Source organism: Gossypium arboreum, chromosome 10, assembly GCF_025698485.1.
Source record: "Gossypium arboreum isolate Shixiya-1 chromosome 10, ASM2569848v2, whole genome shotgun sequence".
Taxonomy (NCBI): domain Eukaryota; kingdom Viridiplantae; phylum Streptophyta; class Magnoliopsida; order Malvales; family Malvaceae; genus Gossypium; species Gossypium arboreum.
Genome location: NC_069079.1, coordinates 60,161,466 through 60,188,335, shown reverse-complemented (window position 1 = coordinate 60,188,335; position 26,870 = coordinate 60,161,466). Strand labels below are relative to the sequence as shown.

Sequence of the window (26,870 nt, the reverse complement as noted above, 5' to 3'; positions counted from 1 at the left end):
CACGAGGACTAAAAGTACTAGTAGTTAATCTCTTTTTATTATCTAACCTAAGAATTTAAGTGTGTTTTTTAAACTAAACTAATGTTCTAATTTATCTAAGATCACGACAGAGGAAAAAGTTGGAAAATACTTTAGGAAAACCAATTGAGAAGACAATACCCAAGAAAGAATCCACTGAGACTCACTTATTACCTTTGACTTAGACGATTTATTCACTTGACTTATTCCGTAGAGATCTCTAATTTATGTTAATATCTCTCTCAACATTAAGAAAAACTGACTCTAGGTTGATTAATTGAAATCTCTTTCTAATTAAAACCCCTATTGTCACATTAACTCGATCTATGGATCCCCTTATTGACCCTAATCCGACAGATTTATGTCATCCTATCTCTAGGATTGCATTCAAATCCGCTTAATTATGAATGATCTACTCTTAAACAGGGACTTTTGCTCCACTGAATAAGCACATCAAAAGCTTAGATTAATATCCTAAAATTTTAAAGCAAGAATTAAAACTCATAATTAAGAATAAGAACAAGTGTTTATCATATAAATCAAAGCATAATAAGATTCGTCATAGGGTTCATCTCCCTTAGGTATTTAAGGAGTTTAGTTCGCCATAATAATGGAAAACATCTCAAAGTTTGGAAAACAACAAAACATAAAGAAAACCCAATAACTTCTAGGAAATTGGATGGAAATCTTCAGTCTCGCTGTAGATCCTGGCTTCCAGGTGATTCCGATCATTAATCGCGAGTATTTTTTGCTTCCAACTCTGTGTGTCCTTCTAATCCGCTTCTAGGGTCTTTATATAGACTTTCAAATGCCCAAATTAGTCCAAAACAAGCCTTTTCTGAGTAGAACTAGACTTGGGCTCGATAGGGACATGGTCGTGTGCCACGCCTGTGTGAAGATGCTCATGCCATGTGCAATTCTGACTTGGATTAATATCGACATGGCCAGGACACATAGGTGTACGCTCTACCCGTGTGTCACACACGGGCGTGTGGATCACCCGTGTGGAAGTACCTAGGCCGTGGGAAACACTAATGTAGGCCTAATTTGTCCGTTTTTGGCCCGTTTCTCGCTCTTCTAGTTATCCTAAGCTTTCCTGAGTATAAAACATGAATTTAAGGGATTAGGAGCATCGAATTCAATAAAACCAAGGAAAAACCATTCATAAATATGCCAAGCATGGGGTACAATTATGTATATATTACGGTTTATCAAATATCCCCACACTTAAGCATTTGCTTGTCCTCAAACAAAATCTTCAACTCACAGTTAAAATAAATCCTTCTCAACTTATAATTCTCATCAATGATGTTCAAACTAATCCATAAGTAATCATACATTAAAAGCTTAACTATAAGAACAACAAAGTTTCAAACAATCCAAATCAAGCATTTCAATCATAAAATTATAGGTACCCCCCTTTATCTAAGTAATGACCTTTAATTTCAGATCGACAAGGTTGACATCCTCACTATTGATTCACTCAAATCACTCAGGGTGTTTAGGGTTTAATAATTAAGCACTCAATAGTCAAACATGCAAAGTTATTACCATAGGTTTCCATGAAAATCAGATCTCCACTACTATAATGAAGTGATATACAAATCAAAAGGCCTTTAATAGAGCTATAATGGGGCTTGGGTTAAAGGTGTGGATGAAGGCTAAAAAAAAAGGGGGTTAGAATCGAGATTAATCTAACTAAATTACCAAACTTAGAAGAGTGAGGCTAAGTGCTAAATTACTAGAAAGTTCCAGAAATTAGACAATCTAAAGCAAATAATGTGAGCTTCTTTTTCATAACATAATAACTTTAACTCATCCGAGCACAATATGTAACTGTATGAAAATAAATATATGTTTTTTTTTTAAATAAGCATACATAATGGAGAATACATCATAAGGATAAATTTAGCAACTAGAATGAACGATCATAAGTAGATAACTAATCAAATTAAATCTCGACTAAAAAGGGAGTCAATAAAAGGGAGAAATTCTTAATGAGTCAAAAAGGGTTAAGTTATGGGTTAATATTAAGGGAAAAATTTAAGAAATAATAGTTAAGGCTCAAAGGGGTTCACTAGGGGTCAATTATGTGGGTAGGCTTTTTATGAGGGAAATGGATTAGAACCTAGGTGCCTTTATCATTTTCGTATATCAAATCAGAGGTGTGGTCTCAACATGTATAATCAATGCAAGTTCTAGAATAACAAATCAATGTTGACACACTCATAACCAATAAAATCAGTGAGCAAGCAAGATATATGCTCTAAAAGGCTCAAAATCTCACGAAAATTATGTGTATTTGATGTCAATCCTGTAAATTCAAAACTTCAAGATAATACCTCAATTCAGGGAAACACCTAGCAATTTTATTTCTCAAAAGCCAACTCATCATGCTTAATTCCCTAATGTCTTAAAGTATAAACAATTAATGCACACTTACCTATGATTTCATTCAAAACATATCAATAAAAATCATAGATCAATCAGAATTTACTCTAATAATGATATGAGAAAATTATTTAAGAACAGATATAAATTTAGGGATTTTCTGATAATCACATAAATATCCTCCCCACACTTAAGATGTACATTGTCCTCAATGTACAAAGATAGATAATAGCAATATAAGCAGTATATCAGAAGAGAGGGAGAGAAGCGAAACTGCCCTGAATTTGAATGTACTCCTTGAATGACCAAAATACCCTCATGCCCTTTCTTTAAAATTTCATGCATGCAAGCCCATTTTTGTCAAAAAACTTAGAATTTGGGAAAATTACTCTCCAATACCTTCTAATTCATAACCCAAAGCAATTTCATACAAATTGCTTCTAGAATGAATGTTTTACAATTTATTCAATTTAGACCCTAATTTCGAATTAAACACCTTACTCAAAGAATTTTTTCATGAAACTTTAACACATGCATATGCTCATATTCTAGGCCTCATAATAATCATAAAGTAAATATTTTGATGTCATATTTGTGGCCTCAAAACCACCATTCTGATTAGACACTATTTCAGAATGTTACAAGCATCTAGGAGTTTAATTACCTCAGCTTTAACAACTTCTTTCATGTTGGGGTTCAGTCATCTTTGAGCTTGCACACATGGCTTATATTCATCTTCCATTAAAATTTTGTGGGTGCAAAAAGAAGGGCTGATCCCTTTAATGACAAAAATTTTCCAAGCTATGGCCCTTTTATGCTCTCTTAATACTTGGAGTAACTCCTCTTTCACCTTGGGTTGTAAGTTAGATGCAATTATCACTGGTAATGTAGAATTATTTACAAGGAATGCGTATTCCAAGTGATTTGGAAATTGTTTAAGATCCAGTTTAGGAGGTTCTTCAATAGAAGGTTTTTGCTTAAGTTCATCGTTTACCTTAATACCCTCATATTCTGCTTGTCTTGGGAAGGGTTCATTGGAATTTAGTTAAGTTTTTATCTTACCTATCATCATCACCATCCACCTCTTCTACTTGGGTAAGACACAGTTCCAACGTTTCCTTATGTACAATTTCCTGAAAAGAATCTTGAGTAGCATGATCAATAGAGTCGATAAAATAACATGAGTCATCCTGTACCCTAGAAAATCTCATGGAATCATAAATTTTAAAAATAATCTCCTCGTCACCTACTCTAAGTACCAGTTTACCATCACTCACATCAATAACTGCCCTAGTAGTGGCTAAAAATAGACGACTAAGATTAAAGGCACTTCACCATCTTTATCCATGTCAAGCACAACGAAATCAATAGGGAATATAAATTTATCTACTTTTACAAGTACATCCTCTATAATACCCCTAGGATATTTAACAGGTCTATTAGCTAGTTGAATACTCATCCTAGTGGGTTTAGGTTCCCCAAGACCAAGTTGTTTAAACATTTTATATGGCATCAGATTAATGCTAGCCCCTAAATTAGCTAATGCTTTATCAACATTCAAACTACCAATTAAATCAGGAATAGTAAAACTTCTTGGATCTTTTAGTTTGGTTGGCAGTTTATTTTAGAGTATAGCCAAGCATTCCTTGTTAAGTTTGACTGTAGATAAGTCTTCAAACTTTCTTTTATTCGTTAGAAGCTCTTTTAAAAATTTTGCATATGTAGGCATCTGCGATATAGCTTCAACAAAATGTAAGTTAATATGCAGTTGTTTAAAAAGTTTAAGAAATTTACCGAATTGTGCATCCATACGGTCTTTCTTTAACTTTCCTAGATATGGGATTAGTGGTTTATATTCTTTTGGCATTGGATTGTCATTGTTTTCAGGTTTTCCCTCATCTCCTTCAGTTTTGTCAGCTTCTTGTGGCGGCTTCTTTTCAGATTCAGCTAACACTTTCCCACTCCTTAATGTAATTGCTTTCACATGTTCTTTTGGATTGGGTTCGGTGTTACTAGGTAGACTTCCTAGTGGTCTCTCTAAAATCATCTTAGCCAACTGACCAATTTGATTCTCGAGCCCTTGAATCGATGCTTGCTGATTTTTAAGTGTAGTTTCAGTGTTCTGAAAACGGGTTTTCGCTACTGAAATAAATTTTGTCATCATCTCCTTAAGGTCCGGCTTTTTCTCTTTCTGGTAAGGTTGTTGTTGAAAGCCTGGAGGGGGTGGTGGTCTCTGATTCCCTTGGCCTCCCTATGAGAAATTTGGGTGGTTCCTCCAACCTGCATTATAACTATTACTATAAATATTATTTTCAGGTCGAGGATTATTACCCATATAATTCATTTGTTCGTTCTCCATCTTGTGCCATAGGGTGGGTATTCTGAATTGCTTGTTCCACCTCTACTTGCATCACACTGCATTACTGGATGAACCTGTGAAGAACCAAGTAAACCATCAATTTTTCTATTCAAAAGTTTTACCTGATTAGAGAGCATAGTAATCGAATCGACGTTAAAAACACCGGCCGCTTTCGTAATCTTTTTCCTCATGACTTGCCACTGATAATTATTCAGTGGCATCTTTTCTATAAATTCATAAGTGTCTTCAGGTGTCTTATTATTAATAGTCCCACCAGCAGCTGCATCAATCATTTGTCTAGTTGAAGGATTCAAGCTGTTGTGAAAAGTTTGAACCTATGGCCAAAGTGGTAGCCCATGGTGAGGGCATCTTCTCAATAGATCCTTGTATCTCTCCCATGCATCATAGAGTGTTTCTAAATCCATCTGCACAAAAGAAGAAATATCATTCCTTAGTTTAGCTGTTTTAGCTGACAGAAAATATTTAAGTAAAAATTTTTTAGTCATTTGTTCCCAAGTGGTGATTGATCCTCGTGGTAACGAGTTCAACTGCTGTTTAGCCTTATTCCTTAATGAAAAGGGAAATAACCGAAGGCGAATGGCATCATCAGAAATGCCATTGATCTTGAAGGTGTCGCAGAATTCTAAAAAGTTTGCTAAATGAGTGTTTGGATCCTCGTCCTGCAAACCATCAAACTGAACAAACTGTTGTATCATTTACATCGTGTTAGGTTTCAGTTTAAAATTATTTGTAGCAATAGTGGGCCTAACTATACTTGATTCAGCTCCTATTAAACTAGGTTTAGCATAATCATACATAGTACGAGGAGCAAGATCCTGATATACTAGGTTCGCAACAGCCATAGGAGGTAGCAGATTATTATGATTATCATCCATCTTCTCGGTTGTGGTTTTAATATCGTCCTCTTGCCCTTCCTCTATGTATCTAAGCTTCACCTTATCTCTCTTCGATTTCTGCGAGCTGTGCTTTCGATCTCACTATCAAAAAGTAGAGGTCCTGAACGGTTTCTTCTAGTCATAAACTATAAAACCTGCCAGAAGTAAATAAAAGAAAATTTAGTGATATAAACAAAATTAAAATAAAAATTAAATTGCAATAAAATAAATGGCTATAGTAATAAAAATTAAGCGTTCCTAATATCTTAGTCCCAGGCAATGGCGCCAAAAACTTGATGGTCGTAAAACTAACTAATAATTCGACTTAAGGCAAGCACACCTATCGAACAGTAGTATCGTTATGGTGAGACCGGAATATCGTATCCACGAGGACTAAAAGTACTAGTAGTTACTCTCTTTTTATTATCTAACCTAAGAATTTAATGGTGTTTTTTAAACGAAACTAATGTTCTAATTTATCTAAGATCACGACAGAGGCGAAAGTTGAAAAATACTTTAGGAAAACCAATTGAGAAGACAGAACCTAAGAAAGAATCCACTAAGACTCACTTATTACCTTTGGCTTAGACGATTTATTCACTTGACTTATTTCATAGAAATCCCTAATTGATGTTAATATCTCTCTCGAGATTAACAGCAACTGACTCTAGGTACATTAATTGAAATCTCTTTCTAATTAAAACCCCTATTGTCACATTAACTCGATCTGTGGATCCCCTTATTAGATTTAACCCAAACCCGGCAGATTTATGTCATCCTATCTCTAGGATTGCATTCAACTCCACTAAATTATGAATGATCTACTCTTAAACAAGGACTTTTTCTCTACTTAATAAGCACATCAAAAACCTGGATTAATATCCTGAACTATAAAAGGAAGAATAAAAACTCATAATTAAGAATAAGAACAAGTGTTTATCATATAAATCAAAGAATAATAAGATTTATCATAGGGTTCATCTCCCTTAGGTATTTAAGGATTTTAGTTCATCATAATAATGGAAAACATCTTAAAGTTTGGAAAACAACAAAACATAAAGAAAACCCAAGAACTTCTAGGAAATTGGATGGAAATCTTCAGTCTCAATGTAGATCCTGGCTCTGAGGTGATTTCAATGGCTAATCGCGAGTATTTTCTATCTCTAACTCTGTGTGTCCTTCTAATCCCCTTCTAGGGTCTTTATATAGACTTTCAAGTGCCCAAATTAGCCTAAAACAAGTCTTTTCCGAGGAGAACTAGACTTGGGCTCGATAGGGACACGGCCATGTGCCACGCCCGTGTGAAGATGCTCAGGCCCTGTGCAATTCTGACTTGGATTAATATCGACACGGCCAGGACACACGGGCGTGTGGTCTACCCGTGTGTCACACACGGGCATGTGGATCACCCGTGTGGAAGTACCTAGGCCGTGTGAAACACTAATTTAGGCCTAATTTGTCCGTTTTTGGCCCGTTTCTCACTCTTTTGGTTATCCTAAGCTTTCCTGAGTATAAAAAATGAATTTAAGGGATGAGGAGTATCGAATTCAATAAAACCAAGGAAAAACCATTCATATATATGCCAAGTATGGGGTACAGATATGTATATATTACGGTTTGTCAATGTTTCTAAGAATTTTTTTTTCAATTTGTGCATTACTCAGGACGAGCAATGAATTAAATTTGGGGGTATGGAAACTCAAAAATATACACACTTTTTCATGCCCTTTTTAACTCAGATTCATGCAAATTCGAAGTAATTCTTGTTGAAAAATATATAATCATTATAAAATAATTAAATTGTACTTAAATTATTAATATGTTGAATTTTAATTAATTTTATAATAAATTTTAATAATTTTGATCATTTTCGACAGATTTGCACAAAGGGCGAAAATTGGCTCAACAGACACTACTAGAAACACAAAACCGAAAAGCAATTTTTGAAGCATCAAGGCGATTTAATTTTTCAGCCAAAGATGGTCCGAATTATGAATATTAATTCATAATATATTTAATTTTTATTTTAATCCAGATTATTTTGGGTTAAATAATTATTATTAATTAATTATGAAAAGAGGCTCAGTGGAGCTGAACCGAGAAAACCGATCCAACTGAGCACTGGGCTGCCCAAAACCGTCCCACATGCTGACCCAATCAGCTTATTTTGCTGATTATTTGGCTTGCAAAACAGTGCTTGAAGATTCCTTGAATTTTCATTCAAACGCCTCCACTTATCATGCCTTCCTAGATTTGCCCATACCTTAAAATAACAAGTTTGAAACCTTCAAACTTGCCACATGTGTGGCCGACCATGGGGGGGGGCCCTATGGCTGCTAATGTTTTCTATTTTTAGCAGCCTACTTAACCTATAAATTCCCCCTTGGCTGCTCATTTGAAGCACATCTCTAAACCATTCATTCTTCACTTCTCTCTCACTTTTCCCTCTTCATTGTTCTTCATTTCCTTCCCTATTCCCTTGTCAATTTCAGCTCTTGAAAAAGATTCCTTCAACACCATTTGGATCAGAATTCAAGTGTTTGTGGAAGCCTCTATTCAACAAGAACAAGAGGAGAAGGAGAAGTGGAGCAAACTAGTCAAGCCTCGGAGAAACACCGAATTTGATTATTGTTCCTTACCCTTTTAATTTTATTATTGTTGTTATGAACATGTCTATGAATATTTGTGATGTTGATATGTTTAATTTAATTAATATGGCTTAAATTTAGTTCGTGTTAGGTTGATTGCATTTTGTACACTTAATTTATTAAAATTGTGTTTGTGTTGTTATAGGCTTTGGTAAGATTTGATTAAGTAAAACCATGACTAAGTTATTTCTGCATTACAATTGTAAGGTAACTAATGAATTAATTATTTAAACGGATTGAAATTGTAATTAATTGACATGACACTTAACCAGTGCATGTTTAATCATCTAAGATAGATGAGGGTTAAATTAGCAATGGTATCTAACGATAAATTAGCCGTGCATAACTTGCAAGATTACTGTGATTAATCTCTTTCAAGGTAAAATACGTTGTTACCTCATGTAATCTTTTATGTGCTTATGAGATTATATTAATTGTTTGAATTGGCATAGAGATATGTACAATAGATTATTTTAATTTCATAAGTATGTATATTCATTAACACATTTGCTTATCAAAATTTGTTTAATCAGTTGAATTGACATAGAGATATAGTTAAGAGATAAATAGATTTTTGTAGGTGAGTATGTTCATAAGTTAGCAAATTACAGAGTTGCTGTGAATTTATTCATAACAACATGAACATGAGTTTAATAATTCTAAGTTAAGAAATGTAATTAATCTAACACAATTATGTCATCTTGATTAAAATCATCTTTTGAAATCGTGCATTGGAACTTTTATTTTATTTTTATTTATTTTACTTAGTTAGAATCTTAGTTTTTAATCACCTCCTCAAATCAAAATATTTTTCTTCACCAAAATATTTTTAATTGCATTCATAAATAATTCTTTTCACAGTCTCTGTGGGTACGATAACTCGACATTTATTTGTCACTTTATTACTTGTTGCAATTGTGTACACTTGCACATTTTCATCGTTCTAGTATGATATGAGTTTGATGTTTAAATTGATAAATGTTGAATTGATTGTGATCATGGTATTGAAATGTTGATTTTAAAATTAATTAGATTGATATATGTTAGAGATATCATGTCATTTGATTATATGTTAAACTCACCTTATTCATGATGTGTTTTGTCATGTCTAACTAATCATGCCAAAGTATGGTAGCATGTTGTACTTCCTAATATGATAAGGTATGTTTTTGTTTAATGCCTATGAACTTACTAAGAATTGTATATGCTTACCCCATTTGCTTCCCTTTACCTTGTAGAGCATCACCTTGCAGAACGCATAAAGTCGGATCATTCGAAGCTCACACTACCATATCACTGAATCAGTAGATGTTTGATCAATTTGAACCCTAGGGTTGTGGCATGTGTATAAGTGTCTTGATTTATATAAGAGTTTTGGTATATGCCTTGAAGTATATGATGTTTTGATGATTTTGGTTACATGTAACACCCCTAGCCTATATCCGTCTTAGAGTAGCTCCGACTTTTGAGATGGATCATTTGGCATTCTTCAAGTAATTCCTGGCATGTGGTTTTGTATTCCAGAAAATTTCTGGAAAGAGCGGCCCCCTTCTAGGTCACACTTAGGGTGTTTATATAGGCTTTGGATTGGCTTTCTTCCTCCCTAAGTATCCTTTTCCATGTAAAATACAACTCTTTGAAAAAAGGACACGCCCGTGTGCCACGACTGTATGACGTGATTACTAGGCCGTTTTTGATCCGTTGAATTGTACACGGCTGTGTGGGCTCAATGGCAAGCCGTGTGAATCGTGAAAACCTTGGTCGACACCCTCGAAGGCCGCAGGCTAGTGAGATGCCCGTGTGGCAAGGATTAGGCCGTTTCATCTTCTCGATTTGGTCCGTTTTGTCCCTTTTTAGCTCTTTTTTTGGTTCATTTCGACTCTTAGTGCTCTCTTGAGTACAAAACATGAAATAACCGGATTAAGAGCACCAAAATCCACAAATCTAGTAATAAACATCCATAAATATGCTAAGTTTTGGGGGTATAGATATGTATAATTGAGCATTTATCAAATACCCCCATACTTAAGCATTTGCTTGTCCTTAAGCAAAATTCTCATTTACTGCTAGAATTCATTCCTTTTAATCTTGTAATCGTTACTGATAATGTTACAAGTTATTCCATAGAAAATCATACAGTGAGAATTCAACTATAGGGGCATTAAAAGCCTCAAACAATCTAAATCGAATACTTTGACAACAAAATTATAGGTAATCTCCTTCCTTCAACTAATTAACTTTAGTCCTAAATATACAAGAGATGACATCTTCACTAAAGATTCACTCAAATCACTCAAAGTGTTTAAGGTTCAAGATTAGGCACTCGATTGTCTAACATGAAAAGTTATTACCATAGGCTTGCATGAAAATCAAATCTCCACCACTTGTAAATGATATGATACACTAATCAAAAGGTTTTTGCATGGTTGTAACGGGGTTTAGGTTACAGGTATGGATACAAGCTGAAGAGACAAAGGTTAGAATTGAGAGAATTTCAATATATTACCCCACTATCAAAAAATTAATTACTGAACCAAAAACAAATATCTAGAACTAGTTTACATAAGTTCCTGACAACTTTAGCTTGCTGAGAATTTCAATATAATACTGAGTTTTTTTTTTTGAAGAACAAATCCAGTCGATACAATATAGAAATCATACTTCATGATTCAATAACAAAAAATGGTGAACATAGTGAGGTAACAATATTAAATTCAATCTCGATAAAAAGGGTCAAATTCAATAGGAGGATTTCAACAATAATGGGTTAATGATGAGGGTTAATCAATGAAAAAGGATTAGTAGGCTCAAGGGGTTTCACTAAGGGTTTAATTATGTGGGAAGGTTTTTTATGGAGTAAATGGGTTAAATCCTAAGTGCCTTTATCATCTCAGTATATCAAATCATACGTGTGATCTCGATATGTATAATCGAAGCAACTTCTAGAATAACAGTTCAATGTTGACACACTTAAACCACAAAAGAAGTGTGCAAGAAAGAAAGCTATATGCTCAAAAGGCTGAAAAATCTCACCAAAAATTTGGGTTTTGATGTCATTCCTGTATACTTAAGATTTCAAGATAATACCTCAATTTAGGAAAATAATCTAAAAATTTTAGTTCTCAAAATATCAACTTATCATGCTCGATTCTCTAATGTCCTATAATCAAATAATCATGCATAATTCCCATGGTATAATTCATGACATACCAACAATAATTATAGATCAATCAAAATTTATTCGATCAAGATTATGAGAAAATCACTTAAGCACAAGACCAACTTCAGGGATTTGAGAATAATGCAAAAAGTTAGGTTTCGTGTTCACCCCCCACACTTAAGATGTACATTGCCCCCAATGTACAAAGATATATTATTCAAAATAAAGAAAATCATAAGAGGAAAGGAGGTAAAATTCCCTGTTATATGGATGCGGAGCTTGATTCTGAGGATGGCGTGTTCAGGGAAAGTGGTGGCTGTCATTATTCTTGGCTAGATGAAGAAACTGGGTCGTTGAACATGGCACTCATAAGGCATTGTTTACCTTTTGTTTCCTCATTCCGTAAAATATTTCTAACAGCTTTGCTTGAAAGTTTGTAAAATCATGAAGAGTTTATTAAGAGTTGGTGTGGAAGAGAGCGTAGTGGGATTACTTGTTAGAAATACCAAAAAATAGAAAAAGAAAAATAAAATTTACTAATATAGATATGTCTTTCAAAATAAAATAATAATAAATTTGAGATGAAAATAAAAATCAAAATAAAAATAAAAATAAAATAAAGAAAATAAAAATAAGAATAAATAAAATAAAATAGGAGGATTCAATGATCCTCGACGGTGGGGCCCTTAGGTGGTGGTGCTGGAGTGGCGATGTGGAAGTGTTGGCATAGCTGCTGCATCATGGCCTGCATATCGTCCATCTATTGGTCCCATCACTGATCTTGCTTGTGGATCATCTCGAACTGTGTAGTGCAATGCTACTTGAAATGGGAGAGTCAGTCGGAAAGGTGTGCCAAAGAAGCAGCCGCATGAGCTGGTCGTTCCCTAGGTGGTGCGGTAGAAGGCTCCTCATGTTGTGAGAGAACATTATCAGTGATGTCCTCAAGATCCTCCTCGTCAATGGCATACGAGAGATGGTACTGAGGAGGATCGGTCCCATGTCGGCGCTCGATCATCCTCATGTGTAACATAGTCGTGATGCCCTCTGGGGACATCTAACCTATCAGGGTAAGCACCGATGACTGGGCTACAGTGTTGAGTAGGTCGAAGTGTCTGGCAATGCGCGTCACGTAGGGGCCGATGGAGATCATTCCCTTCCTATGCCGCTTGGTCTGATGGCGAATGGCTAAAGTAATGAAGTATGCTAAGTCGGTGACGTGTGCATTCGCCATGCATCATAAATAGTAGGCATTGTGGGTGTTGACGACGCTAGTGCTCTCTCTCCTTCCGGTCAAGGTGTATGCCAATATGGCATGGAGATATCGCAGGGAAGGAGGAAGAGCGGAGGCCTTCTTGCGGCTGGGGTCGTAGATAGAAGAGAGTGGTGCCAAAGCCTTCCAGCACAAGGAGGGGGAGATGTGGATGTTGCGTAGTAGTGCATTCATGTCCTCCTCCTCTATAAACTCATCGGTGTAAAGTCCCAGAGCAACTCCAAACTCTGGGACACTCATCGCACGAACTAGACCGCCTAATCGGAAGTGAATGGTGCTTGGGTCATCATTATTCGTCATCACCACCTGTAAATGAAAAGTATAGCATAATTCTAAAGTTAGCTCTAAATAAGTGGGCTCAGTAATTGCGAAAAACCGTTCCCATGGGTCTGTGGACAGGAGGGCACAAATGGCATCAGTGAGCTGAACTTGCTCTACGGCAGCCCAGTCGATGTAGTGACTTGTGGTGATGGGTCGTGCACATAGTATCTGAAGTAGCTCCTCCTGCGAAGGTTGTGGAAATTCAAGGAACGGGTGCCGAATTTTGGCTGTAACACGTACCGAGGAAGAACCCAGTCCCCTACATCTCTTTGAGGATGGGATCGCGGCCTTCTTTCCTCTTGATGACGACATAATGTACCTGAAAATATATGAGCAGTGATAGAATCCACGATACGTCAGTAGTTAAGCAAGAGGCTCAAAACTAGTATATACTAATTAGGGCTTAAATAATTCAAATATTGAAAAATTTAAAGTAAATTCCTAACTTGTCTAAAGCAAAATAGTACAATATCTATGTAAAGCGTGTAGAATACGAATGTAGCAATACAAATTGGAAAAATAAAGTTGAGAAAGTGGACCAAAGGCTGTTGTATGGTGGTGCACAGGCGTGTTGGTGGCAAGCACGGGCGTGTAACACGTGGGTATAGCCTTGTAGAGGAAAAATGAAGGGTATAGAGACGGGAAAGTGGGGATTACTGTAAGGGGAATGGATTTCAGGGTGGTTTGAGGGTTGGGGAAGTGAGAATCTTAGGAATGGTGGCCGGAATAAGGATTAGCGAATGGGGAGGAGGAGTTTTGGGCTAGGGTTTTGAAAGGGGGAAGAAGATGAACAATGGTTTGTTTATATAGGGGAGTGCCACACGGCCTAGGGCCACGCCCGTGTGCTTTGAGTGTGAGCTTATGTTTTTTGAATTTTTCAATTTAGGTAGTGCCCGACTACTGTCCCACGCCCGTGTGTCTTGGGCGTGTGTGGCACACGGCCATGTCGCACAGCCGTGCTTAGCTTTGTTTACTTCTTCCACGCTTGTATGTTATGGTAGCACACCCGTGTATTGTTGTACACGGTTGACTGGAACCAGCGTGTCGCACGCTTGTGTCAAAGAAATAGAATCAAGCCTTGTCCCTGGCACGCTCGTGGGTTTTCATTCCCACACCCGTGTGTTCCTATCAAGTTCACCCAAGGCCATGTCGCACGACCGTGGAGATTTATCGCACCTGTGTTTTGGGTAAATCATGTCCTGCTTCAACACGGCCGTATCGGACAGCCGTGTCTCTTCCCCTATTTGGCCACGGCTTTAGGCACGCCCGTGTGCCTGGCCATATGTGCTGAAAAGCTTTGCAATTCAAAGATTAAGTTAATTGATTTAAAGTGTGAGAAAATAAAAATAAAGAAATCAAAATATGTTAGTGCTCAGGTTGCCTCCCGAGAAGCGCTTATTTATAGTCTAAGCTCGACTTACCTCTCCATTGAATGGTCAGGGTGGTTCGAGGAGTTCATACTCCTCATTCCTATTGTCAATTTTAAAATAAGGTTTTAAACGGGTGTTGTTTACCTTAAAAGTGCCGAACTTGGGATGACTCACCTCCACTATACCGAATGGAAAAATGCTAAGTACCGTAAGAGAGATTTTCTCATTTGGTGTGGTAGTGACAATGTGAGGATCAACGGTATCTAGTATGACTATATCGCCAACCTTAAGTTGATTAGAAGAGGTATCAGGCTTGTTTCTGCGTAGTTTCGGTTTATCATGTGTTCTCCATTTGTGTTCTCGCCATTCGTCTAGCTCCTCTATCCGTAGTCTTCGTTCTTCTTGGAAGTCTTTGTTCTATTCATGATAGTAGTGCACTGTTTCTATTGTCTTTGTTCGAGGAAGTTCTTGCAAGGATGATTGAATATTAGTTTTATCATCGACAGTTTTTATAGCAGTATTTTGAGTCTTAGAGGTTTTGACTGAGTCGTATGCTTGGAGTGTTACTGCGTCGTCACCTGCACGAAGAGTTAGCTCTCCTGTGCCTACATTAATAATGGTTTTGGCAGTTGCTAAAAATGGTCATCCTAAAATTATAGGTACCTCGTTATCCTCATCCATATCTAAGACAACGAAGTCTACTGGGTAAATAATTTATCAATTTTAACGAGAACGTCTTCAATAATACCATTAGGAAATCAAACTATTTTGTCAGCCAAAGTATGATCATCCTAGTCTGTTTGGGTTTACCGAGACCTAGTCGTTTAAACATTTTATATGGCATAACATTTATACTTGCCAGTAGATCAGCTAAAGCATTATTCATAGATAGACTACCAATTAAGCAATGAGTTGTAAAACTCTCTGGATCTTTCAATTTGTTAGATAGTTCATTCTTTAGAATAGCTGAGCAGACTGTATTGAGTTCCACATGCAATGTAGCGTCTAATTTCCTTTTATTGCTCAGAATTTCCTTTAAGAATTTTGCTGAGTTGGACATCTGCAAAAGAACTTCAATAAAAGGTAAGTTAATATGTAATTTCTTTAAGAGTTTGGCAAACTTACCGAATTTTTCTTCTGTTCTATCTTTTGTCATCGCTTTAGGATATGGCACACGAGGTTCATGTTTTGTACTTACCTGTTTGGGATCATTATTGTTTACCTTTTCTCGTCCTTTGTTCATCACGTTGTCTTGCTATATTTCTGGCTCAGGTGCAATGAATCCTTCCTTATCTTGGGTGCTAATTGCATTGAGGTGTTCCCTTAGATTAGGTTCAGTATTACTTTGTAGGCTACCTTATTGTCGTTCGGAGATTAGTTTGGATAGCTGGCCTATCTGAGTTTCGAGTCCTTGGATCAATGCTTGTTGGTTCTTAAGTGTTGTCTCGGTATTTTGGAAATGGGTTTCTGACACTGAGATGAATTTAGAAAGCATCTCTTCAAGGTTTGGTTTTTTCTCTTATTGATAAGGTGGCTGTTTAAAACCCTGAGGATTTTGTGGCTTTGGATTTCTTTGACTCCCCAAGAAAAATTTGGGTGGTTCCTCCAACCTGCATTATAAATATTACTGTATGCGTTATTTTGAGATCTAAAGTTATTAGTACTCATATAGTTGACTTGTTCCTCTTCAGTTGTAGGATTGAAGGATTGATATTCTGTCTGCACACCTCCTCCGCTTGAGTCACACCTCATTACTGGATGTACCTGCGTAGAACCAAGAAAACTATCAATCTTTTTATTTAGAAGTTTTACCTGATTAGAGAGCATAGTGACTGAATCAATGTTATAGATGCCGGCTATTTTTGTTGGCTTTGTCCTCATAACTTGACACTGATAGTTGTTCAATGACATCTCCTCTATGAATTCATAGGCATCTTCTGGTGTTTTATTGTTGATGGTTCCTCCAGCAACTGCGTTAATCATTTGTCTTGTCGAGGGATTCACACCATTGTAGAACGTTTGAACTTGCAGCCAAAGTGGTAATCTATGGGGAGGGCACCCTCTCAGTAAGTCCTTGTATCTCTCCCATGCATCGTAAAGTGTTTATAAATCCATCTGCACAAAAGAAGAGATATCATTACGCAATTTAGTCGTTTTAGCTAGCAGAAATATTTTAGTAAAAACTTCTCAGTCATTTGTTCCCAAGTAGTGATAGACCCTCGTGGTAATGAGTTCAACCACTGTTTGGCTTTGTTTCTCAGTGAAAGGGGAAATAATTGAAGATGAATAGCATCGTCAGAAATTCCATTGATTTTGAATGTATCGCAACGTGTTGGGATCCTCATCCTGCAAACCATCAAACTGAACAAACTACTGTATCATCTGAATTGTGTTAGGTTTTAGTTTGAAATTATTCGCAGCAGTAGCAGGTCTAACTATACTAGACTCAGTTCCTATTAAAGAAGGTTTAGCATAGTCATACATAGTACGTGGAACAAGATTTTGATTAGCTACAACTGCAGGAGGCAGCTAATCGCCTGGGTTTTCAGCCATCTCATCGGTTGGGGTTTGAGTATCGTCTTCTCACTCATTCTCCGTGTAGCGTAAACTACGCCTTATTTCTCTTTGATTTTTTCGAATTGTACGATCGGTTTCTTTGTCAAAGAGTAATGGTCTTGACGGGTTTCTTCTAGTCATAAACTATAAAAACCTGCCAAGAGAGAGAAAAAAAGTAAATTAATAAATAATAAAATAAAATAAAATTGCAATAAAAATAAATGGCTAAAGTAATAAAAATTTAGTGTTCCTAATATTTCAGTTCCCCAGCAGCGACGCCAAAAACTTGATCGCGTGATTCGTAACAAGTAATAAATTTTTATAATGAAGATCAAACCTAGACTAACTATTATCACGACGAAAAGGCAAGCGCACCTATCGAACAATAGTATAGTAATGGCAAGACCTGGATATCGTACCTAAGGGAACCAAAAGTACTAGTAATAACTATCTTTTTATTATCTAGCCTAAGAATAAGAGGGTTTGATTTAATTAACTAATTATTTAAACTAATTAACTGATTTAATTAAAGCAAAGAGAAAATTTACAAAAAGACTTGAAGAAAAACAATTGATAAAGACGACACCCAAGGAGGAATCCACCTAGATTTCACTTGTTATCTGACTCTGAACCGGACGATTTATTCACTTGACTTGATCCGTGAGACTCCCTAACCTATGTTATTATCCCTTTCGAGACTAATAACGTCTAATCCTCAGCTAAATTAATTGAAATTTCTTTCTTAATTAAAACCCCTAGGAAAGCAGTCCATATTAGGTTTCACCTTAATCCGACAAAATCTCGTAACCCTATTTCTAGGCGTTCGATCAACTCCGCTTAATTATGCCAAATCTACTATTAGGCAAGGTCTGTTCCTCCTCTGCATATGCACATCAAACCATGAATTAATACCCGGAATATTAACTCAAGCATTAAGACCACATAATTAAGAACAAATAAAGTATTTATCATACAGTTCAGATAATAATAACAAGATCCATCATAGATTTTATCCCCCTTAGGTGTCTAAGGGGTTTAGATCATAATAAAATAAGAGTACATCTCAAGAGTATGAAAATAACAAAACATAAAGAAAACTCTAAAACCCCTGAAGGTATTCTGAGAGAGATCTTCAGTCTTGGAGTAGCTCCGGCTTTTGAGATAGATCGTCTGGCTTTCTTCAAGTAATTCCTGACGTGTGGTTCTGTATTCCAGAAAAGTTCAGGAAAGAGTGGCCCCCTTCTAGGTCACACTTAGGGTGTTTAGATAGGCTTTGGATTGGCTTTCTTCCTCCCTAAGTATCCTTTTCTATGTAAAATGCAACTCTTTGAAAAAGGGACACGCCCGTGTGCCATGGCTGTGTGACTTGATTACCAGGCCGTGTTCGATCTATTGAATTGGACATGACCATGTGGGCTCAATGGTCAGGCCGTGTGAATCGTGAAAACCTTGGTCGACATCCCTGAAGGCTACGGGCATGTGAGATGCCCGTGTGGCAAGGCTTAGGTCGTGTCATCTTTTCGATTTGGTCTATTTTGTCCCTTTTTAGCTTTTTTTGGCTCCTTTTGACTCTTGGTGCTCTCCTGAGTACAAAACAAGAAATAAACGGATTAAGAGCACCAAAATCCACAAATCTAGTAATAAACACCCATAAATATGCTAAGTTTTTGGGGTATAGATATGTATAATTTGGCATTTATCAAATACCCCCACACTTAAGCATTTGCTTGTCCTCAAGCAAAATTCTCATTTACTGCTAGAATTCATTCCTCTCAACCACATAATCTTTACTGATAATGTTACAAGTTATTCCACAAGAAATCATACAGTGAGAATTCAACTATAGGGGCATTAAAAGCCTCAAACAATCTAAATCGAATACTTTGACAACAAAATTATAGGTAATCTCCTTCCTTCAACTAATTAACTTTAGTCCTAAATATACAAGAGATGACATCCTCACTAAAGATTCACTCAAATCATGAAAAGTGTTTAAGGTTCAAGATTCGGCACTCGATTGTCTAACATGAAAAGTTATTACCCTAGGCTTGCATGAAAATCAAATCTCCACCACTTGTAAATGATATGATACACTAATTAAAAGATATTTGCATGGTTGTAACGGGGTTTAGGTTACAAGTATGGATACAAGTTGAAGAGACAAAGGTTAGAATTGAGAGAATTTCAATATATTACCCCACTATCAAAAATTTAATTACTGAACCACAAACAAATATCTAGAACTAGTTTACATGAGTTCATGACAACTTTAGCTTGTTGAGAATTACAATATAATACAGAGTTTTTTTAAAGAACAAATCAAGTTGATACAATATAGAAATCATACTTCATGATTCAGTAACAAAAAATGGCGAAATAGCGAGGTAACAATATTAAATTCAAACTCGATAAAAAAGGTCAAATTCAGCAGGAGGATTTCAACAATAATGGGTTAATAGTTTAATGATGAGGGTTAATCAATGAAAAAGGATTACTAGGATCAAGGGGTTTCACTAAAGGTTTAATTATGTGGGAAGGTTTTTTATGGAGTAAATGGGTTAAATCCTAAGTGCCTTTATCATCTCAGTATATCAAATCATACGTGTGATCTCTATATGTATAATCGAAGCAACTTCTAGAATAACAGTTCAATGTTGACACACTTAAACCATAAAAGAAGTGGGCAAGAAAGAAAGCTATATGCTCAAAAGGCTCAAAAATCTCACCAAAAATTTGGGTTTTGATGTCATTCATGTATACTTAAGATTTCAAGATAATACCTCAATTTAGGAAAATAATCTAAATATTTTAGTTCTCAAAATATCAACTTATCATGCTCGATTCTCTAATGTCCTATAACCAAATAATCATGCATAATTCCCATGGTCTAATTCATGACATACCAACAATAATTATAGATCAATCAGAATTTATTCGATCAAGATTATGAGAAAATCACTTAAGCACAAGACCAACTTCAGGGATTTGAGAATAATGCAAAAAGTTAGGTTTCATGTTCACCCCCCCATACTTAAGATGTACATTGCCCTCAATGTACAAAGATATATTATTCAAAATAAAGAAAATCATAAGAGGAAAGGAGTTGAAATTCCCTGTTATATGGATATAGAGTTTGATTTTGAGGATGGAGTGTTCGAGGAAAGTGGTGGCTGCCATTGTTCTTGCCTAGATGAAGAAATTGGATCGTTGAACATGGCACTCATGAGGCATTGTTTCCCTTTTGTTTCCTTATTCCGTAAAATATTCCTAGCAGCTTTACTTGGAAGTCTGTAGAATCATGAAGAGTTTATTAAGAGTTGGTGTGGAAGAGAGCGTAGTGGGATTACTTGTTAGAAATACCAGAAAATGGAAAAAGAAAAATAAAATTTACTAATATAGATATGTCTTTCAAAATGAAATAATAATAAAATTGAAATAAAAATAAAAATCAAAAGAAAAATAAAAATAAAATAAAGAAAATAAAAATAAGAATAAATAAAATAAAATAGGAGGATTCAATGATCCTCGTCGGTGGGGCCCTTAGGTGGTGGTGCTGGAGTGGCGATGTGGAAGTGTTGGCATCGCTGTTGCATCATGGCCTGCATATCGTCAATCTATTGGTCCCGTCGCCGATCTCGCTTGTGGATCATCTCAAACTGTGTAGTGCAATACTGCTCGAAATGGGCGAGCCGGTCGAAAAGGTGTGCCAATGAAGAAGCCGCATGAGCTGGTCATTCCCTAGGTGGCACGGTAGAAGGCTCCTCATGTTGTGGGGGAACATCATCAGGGATGTCCTCAAGATCCTCCTCGTCAATGGCATGCGATAGACGGTACTGAGGAGGATCGGTCCCATGTCGGCGCTCGATCATCCTCATGTGTAACATAGTCGTGATGCCCTCTGGGGACATCTAACCTATCAGGGTAAGCACCGATGACTGGGCTACAGTGTTGAGTAGGTCGAAGTGTCTGGCAATGCGCGTCACGTAGGGGCCGATGGAGATCATTCCCTTCCTATGCCGCTTGGTCTGATGGCGAATGGCTAAAGTAATGAAGTATGCTAAGTCGGTCACGTGTGGATTCGCCATGCACCATAAATAGTAGGCGTCACGGGTGTTGAAGACGTCAGTGCTCTCTCTCCTCCCGATTAAGGTTTGGGCCAATATGGCATGGAGATATCGTAGGGAAGGGGGAAGAGCGGAGGCCTTCTTGCGGCTGGGGTCGTAAATGGAAGAGAGTGGTGCCAAAGCCTTCCAACACAAGGAGGGGGAGATGTGGATGTTACATGGTAGTGCATTCATGTCCTCCTCCTCTATAAACTCATCAGTCTAAAGTCCCAAAGCAACTCCAAACTCTGGGACACTCATCGCACGAACTAGACCGCCCGCCTAATCGGAAGTGAATGGTGCCTGGGTCGTCATTGTTCGTCATCACCACCTGTAAATGAAAAGTATAGCATAATTCTAAGGTTAGCTCTAAATAAGTGGGCTTGGTAATAGTGAAGAATCGTTCCCATGGGTCTGTGGATAGGAGGGCGCAGATGGCATCAGCGAGCTGGGCTTGCTTTACGGCAGCCCAGTCGATGTAGCGACTTGTGGTGATGGGTTGTGCACGTAATATCTGAAGTAGCTCCTCCTGCGAAGCTTGTGGAAATTCAAGGAACGGGTGCCGAACTTAGGCTGTAGCAAGTACCGAGGAAGAACCTGATCCCTACGTCTCTTTGAGGATAGGACCGCGGCTTTCTTTCCTCTTGATGACGACATAATGTACCTGAAAATATATGAGCAGTGATAGAATCCACGATACGTCAGTAGTTAAGCAAGAGGCTCAAAACTAGTATATACTATTTAGGGCTTAAATAATTCAAATATAGAAAAATTTAAAGTAAATTCCTAACTTGTCTAAAGCAAAATAGTACAATATTTATGTAAAGCATGTAGAATACTAATGTAGCAATACAAATTGGAAAAATGAAGTTGAGAAAGTGAACCAAAGGCTGTTGTATGGTAGTGCACAGGCGTGTTGGTGGCGAGCATAGGCGTGTGACGCAGGGGTATAGCCGTGTGGAGGAAAAATGGATGGTATAGAGAGGGAAAAGTGGGGATTAATGTAAGGGGAATGGATTTCAAGGCAGTTTGAGGGTTGGGGAAGTGAGAATGTTGGGAATGGTGGCTGGAATAAGGATTAGGGAGTGGGGAAGAGGAGTTTTCGGCTAGGGTTTTGAAAGGGGGAAGAAGATGAACAGTGGTTTGTTTATATAGGGGAAGGTCACATGGCCTAGGGCCACGCCCGTGTGCTTTGAGTGTGAGCCCGTCTTTTTAAAATTTTTCAATTTAGGTGGTGCCCAGCTACTGTCTCATGCCCGTGTGTCTTGGGCGTGTGTGGCATGCGGCCATGTCGCACCGCCGTGTCTCTTCCTCTGTTTGGCCACGGCTTTAGGCACGCTCATGTGCCTGGCGTGTGTGCTGAAAAACTTTGCAATTCAAAGATTAAGTTAATTGATTCGAAGTGTGAGAAAATAAAATTAAAGAAATCAAAATATGTTAGTGCTTGGGTTACCTCCCGAGAAGTGCTTATTTATAGTGTAAGCTAGACTTACCTCTCCGTTGAATGATTAGGGTGGTTCGAGGAGTTCATACTCCTCATTCTTGTTGTCAATTTTAAAATAAGGTTTTAAACGGGTGTTGTTTACCTTAAAAGTGCTAAACTTGGGATGACTCACCTCCACTGTACCGAATGGAAACATGCGAAGTACCGTAAGAGGGATTTCCTCATTTGGTGTGGTAGTGAGAATGTGAGGATCAATGGCATCTAGTAAAACTGTATCGCCAACCTTAAGTTGATTAGGAGAGGTATCGAGCTTGTTTCTGCGTAGTTTCAGTTTATCATGTATTCTCGATTTGTGTTCTCGCCATTCGTCTAGCTTCTCTATCCGTAGTCTTCGTTCTTTATGGACATCTTTGTTCTCTTTATGATAGTAGTGCACTGTCTCTCTTGTCTTTGTTCGAGGAAGTTCCTGCAAGGATGATTGAATATTAGTTTTATCATTGACAGTTTATAGCAGTATTTTGTGTCTTAGAGGTTTTGATTGAGTCGCGTGGTTGGAGTGTTACTGCGTCGTCACCTACACGAAGTGTTAGCTCTCCTGTGCCTACACTAATAATGGTTCTAGCAATTCCTAAAAATGGTCATCCTAAAATTAGAGGTACCTCGTTATCCTCATCCATATCTAAGACAATGAAGTCTACTGGGTAAACAAAAATATCAATTTTAATGAGAACGTCTTAAATAATACCCTTAGGAACTCTAACTGTTTTGTCAGCCAATTGTATGTTCATCCTAGTCTATTTGGGTTTACCGAGACCTAGTCGTTTAAACATTTTATATGGCATTTATACTTTCCCCTAGATCAGCTCTCCTGTGCCTACATTAATAATGGTTCTAGCAATTGCTAAAAATGGTCGTCCTAAAATTAGAGGTACCTCGTTATCCTCATCCATATCTAAGACAATGAAGTCTACTGGGTAAGCAAATTTATAAATTTTAACGAGAACGTCTTCAATAATACCATTAGGAAATCAAACTGTTTTGTCAGCCAAAGTATGATCATCCTAGTCTGTTTGGGTTTACCGAGACCTAGTCGTTTAAACATTTTATATGGCATAACATTTATACTTGCCAGTAGATCAGCTAAAGCATTATTCACAGATAGACTACCAATTAAGCAAGGAGTTGTAAAACTCTATGGATCTTTCAATTTGTTAGGTTGTTCATTCTTTAGAATAGCTGAGCAGACTGCATTGAGTTCCACATGTGATGTAGCGTCTAATTTCCTTTTATTGCTCAGAAGTTCCTTTAAGAATTTTGCTGAGTTAGGCATCTGCAAAAGAACTTCAATAAAGGGTAAGTTAATATGTAATTTCTTTAAGAGTTTGGCAAATTTACGAGCTGTTCTTACATTACATCTTTCGTCATCGCTTTAGGATATGGCACACGAGGTTCATGATTTGTACTTACCTGTTTGGGATCATTATTGTTTACCTCTTCTCGTCCTTTGTTCATCTCATTGTCTTGATGTATTTCTGGCTCAGGTGCAATGAATCCTTCCTTATCTTGAGTGCTAATTGCATTGAGGTGTTCCCTCGGATTAGGTTCAGTATTACTTGGTAGGCTACCTTATGGTCATTCGCAAATTAGTTTAGATAGCTGGCCTATCTGAGTTTCGAGTCCTTGGATCGATGCTTGTTGATTCTTAAGTACTGTCTCAGTATTTTGGAAATAGGTTTCTGACACCGAGATGAATTTAGAAATCATCTCTTCAAGGTTTGGTTTTTTCTCTTGTTGATAAGGTGGTTGTTGAAAACCCTGAGGATTTTGTGGCTTTGGATTTCCTTGACCTCCCCAAGAAAAATTTGGGTGGTTTCTCCAACCTGCATTATAAGTATTACTGTATGTGTTATTTTGAGATCTAATGTTATTATTACCCATATAGTTGACTTGTTCTTCTTCGGTTGTGGGATTAAAGGATTGATATTTTGTATGCACACCTCTTCCGCTTGAGTCACACCTCATTACTGGATGTACCTGCGTAGAACCAAGAAAATTATCAATCTTTTTATTTAGAAGTTCTACCTGATTAGAGAGTATGGTGACTGAATTGATGTTATAGATGCTGGCTGTTTTCATTGGCTTTGTCCTCATAACTTGCCACTTATAGTTGTTCAGTGACATCTCCTCTATGAATTCATAGGCATCTTCCGGTGTTTAAATGTTGATGGTTCTGCCAGTAGCTGCGCCAATCATTTGTCTTGTCGAGGGATTCACACCATTGTAGAATGTTTGAACTTGCAGCCAAAGTGGTAACCCATGGTAAGGGCACCTTCTCAGTAAGTCCTTGTATCTCTCCCATGCATCGTAAAGTGTTTCTAAATCCATCTGCACAAAAGAAAAGATATCATTACGGAATTTAGCCGTTTTAGCCGGCGAAAAATATTTTGGTAAAAACTTCTCGGTCATTTGTTCCCAAGTAGTGATAGACCCTCGTGGTAACGAGTTCAACCACTATTTAGCTTTGTTTCTCAGTGAAAAGGGAAATAACCGAAGACGAATGGCATCATCAGAAACGCCATTGATTTTGAATGTATCGCAAAACTCAAGAAAATTCGCCAAGTGCGTGTTTGGATCCTCATCCTGCAAACCATCAAACTGAACAAACTACTGTATCATCTGAATTGTGTTAGGTTTTAGTTCGAAATTATTCGCAGTAATAGTAGGTCCAACTGTACTAGACTCAGCTCCTGTTAAAAAAGGTTTAGCATAGTCATACATAGTACGTGGAGCAGGATTTTGATTAGCTGCAATTGCAGGAGGCAGCTAATTGCCTAGGTTTTCATCCATCTCATCGGTTGGGGTTTGAGTATCATCTGTTTGCTCGTTCTCTGTGTAGCATAAACTACACCTTATTTCTCTTTGATTTTTACGAATTGTACGATCGATTTCTTTGTCAAAGAGTAATGGTCCTGACGAGTTTCTTCTAGTCATAAACTATAAAACCTGCCAAGAGAGAGAAAAAAAGTAAATTAATAAATAAAAAATAAAATAAAATTGCAAGAAAAATAAATGGCTAGAGTAGTAAAAATTTAGTGTTCCTAATATTCCAGTTCCCCAGCAACGGGGCCAAAAACTTGATCACATGATTCGTAACAAGTAATAAATATTTATAATAAAGATCAAACCTAGACTAACTATTATCACGACAAAAAGGCAAGCGCACCTATCGAACAATAGTATAGTAATGGCAAAACTGGGATATCATACCCAAGGGAACCAAAAGTACTAGTAATAACTATCTTTTTATTATCTAGCCTAAGAATAAAAGGGTTTGTTTTAATTAACTAAATATTTAAACTAATTAACTAATTTAATTAAAGCAAAGAGAATATTTGGAAAAAGACTTGAAGAAAAGCAATTGATAAAGACGACACCCAAGGAGGAATCCACCTAGATTTCACTTGTTATCTGACTCAGAACCGGATGATTTATTCACTTGACTTAATCCGTGAGACTCCCTAACCTATGTTATTATCCCTTTCGAGACTAATAACGTCTAACCCTCGGTTGAATTAATTGAAATTTCTTTCTTAATTAAAGCCCTTAGGGGAGCAGTAAATCACTCTATGGACTCCCATATTAGGTTTCACCCTAATCTGGCAAAATCTCGTAACCCTATTTCTAGGCGTTCGATCGACTTCGATTAATTATGCCAAATATACTCTTAGGCAGGGTCTATTCCTCCTCTGCTTAAGCACATCAAATCATGAATTAATACCCGGAATATTAACTCAAGCATTAAGAACACATAATTAAGAACAAATCAAGTATTTATCATACAGTTCAAATAATAATAACAAGATCCATCATAGGTTTTATCCCTCTTAGGTGTCTAAGGGGTTTAGTTCATAATAAAATAAGAGTACATCTCAAGAGTATGAAAATAACAAAACATAAAGAAAACTCTGAAACCCCTAAAGGAATTCTGAGAGAGATCTTCAGTCTTGGAGTAGCTCCAGCTTTTGAGATGGATCATCTGGCTTTCTTCAAGTAATTTTTGGCATGTGGTTTTGTATTCCAAAAAAGTTCTGGAAAGAGCGGCCCCCTTCTAGGTCACACTTAGGGTGCTTATAAAGGGACATGCCCGTGTGCCACGGCCGTGTGACATGATTACCAGGCCGTGTTCGATCCGTTGAATTGCACACGGCCGTGTGGGCTCAATGGCCAGGCCGTGTGAATAGTGAAAACCTTGGTTGACACCCCCGAAGGCCACGGGTGTGTGAGATGCTCGTGTGGCAAGGCTTAGGCCTTTTCATCTTCTCGATTTGGTCCGT

General features: G+C 37.2%; 3 non-coding genes across 3 annotated transcripts; all 3 read left to right on the top strand.

Annotated features, from left to right (window-relative positions):
* Positions 1-5,119: 5,119 nt before the first annotated feature.
* LOC128282677 (small nucleolar RNA R71) lies at positions 5,120-5,226 on the top strand. The gene has a single exon (XR_008273031.1). It is a non-coding gene; the product is annotated as a small nucleolar RNA R71 (small nucleolar RNA).
* An 11,248-nt stretch (positions 5,227-16,474) lies between these two features.
* Positions 16,475-16,581, top strand: LOC128282693 (small nucleolar RNA R71). The gene has a single exon (XR_008273047.1). It is a non-coding gene; the product is annotated as a small nucleolar RNA R71 (small nucleolar RNA).
* An 8,266-nt stretch (positions 16,582-24,847) lies between these two features.
* LOC128283192 (small nucleolar RNA R71) lies at positions 24,848-24,954 on the top strand. Its single transcript, XR_008273533.1, has one exon. It is a non-coding gene; the product is annotated as a small nucleolar RNA R71 (small nucleolar RNA).
* The last annotated feature ends 1,916 nt before the right edge of the window (positions 24,955-26,870 follow it).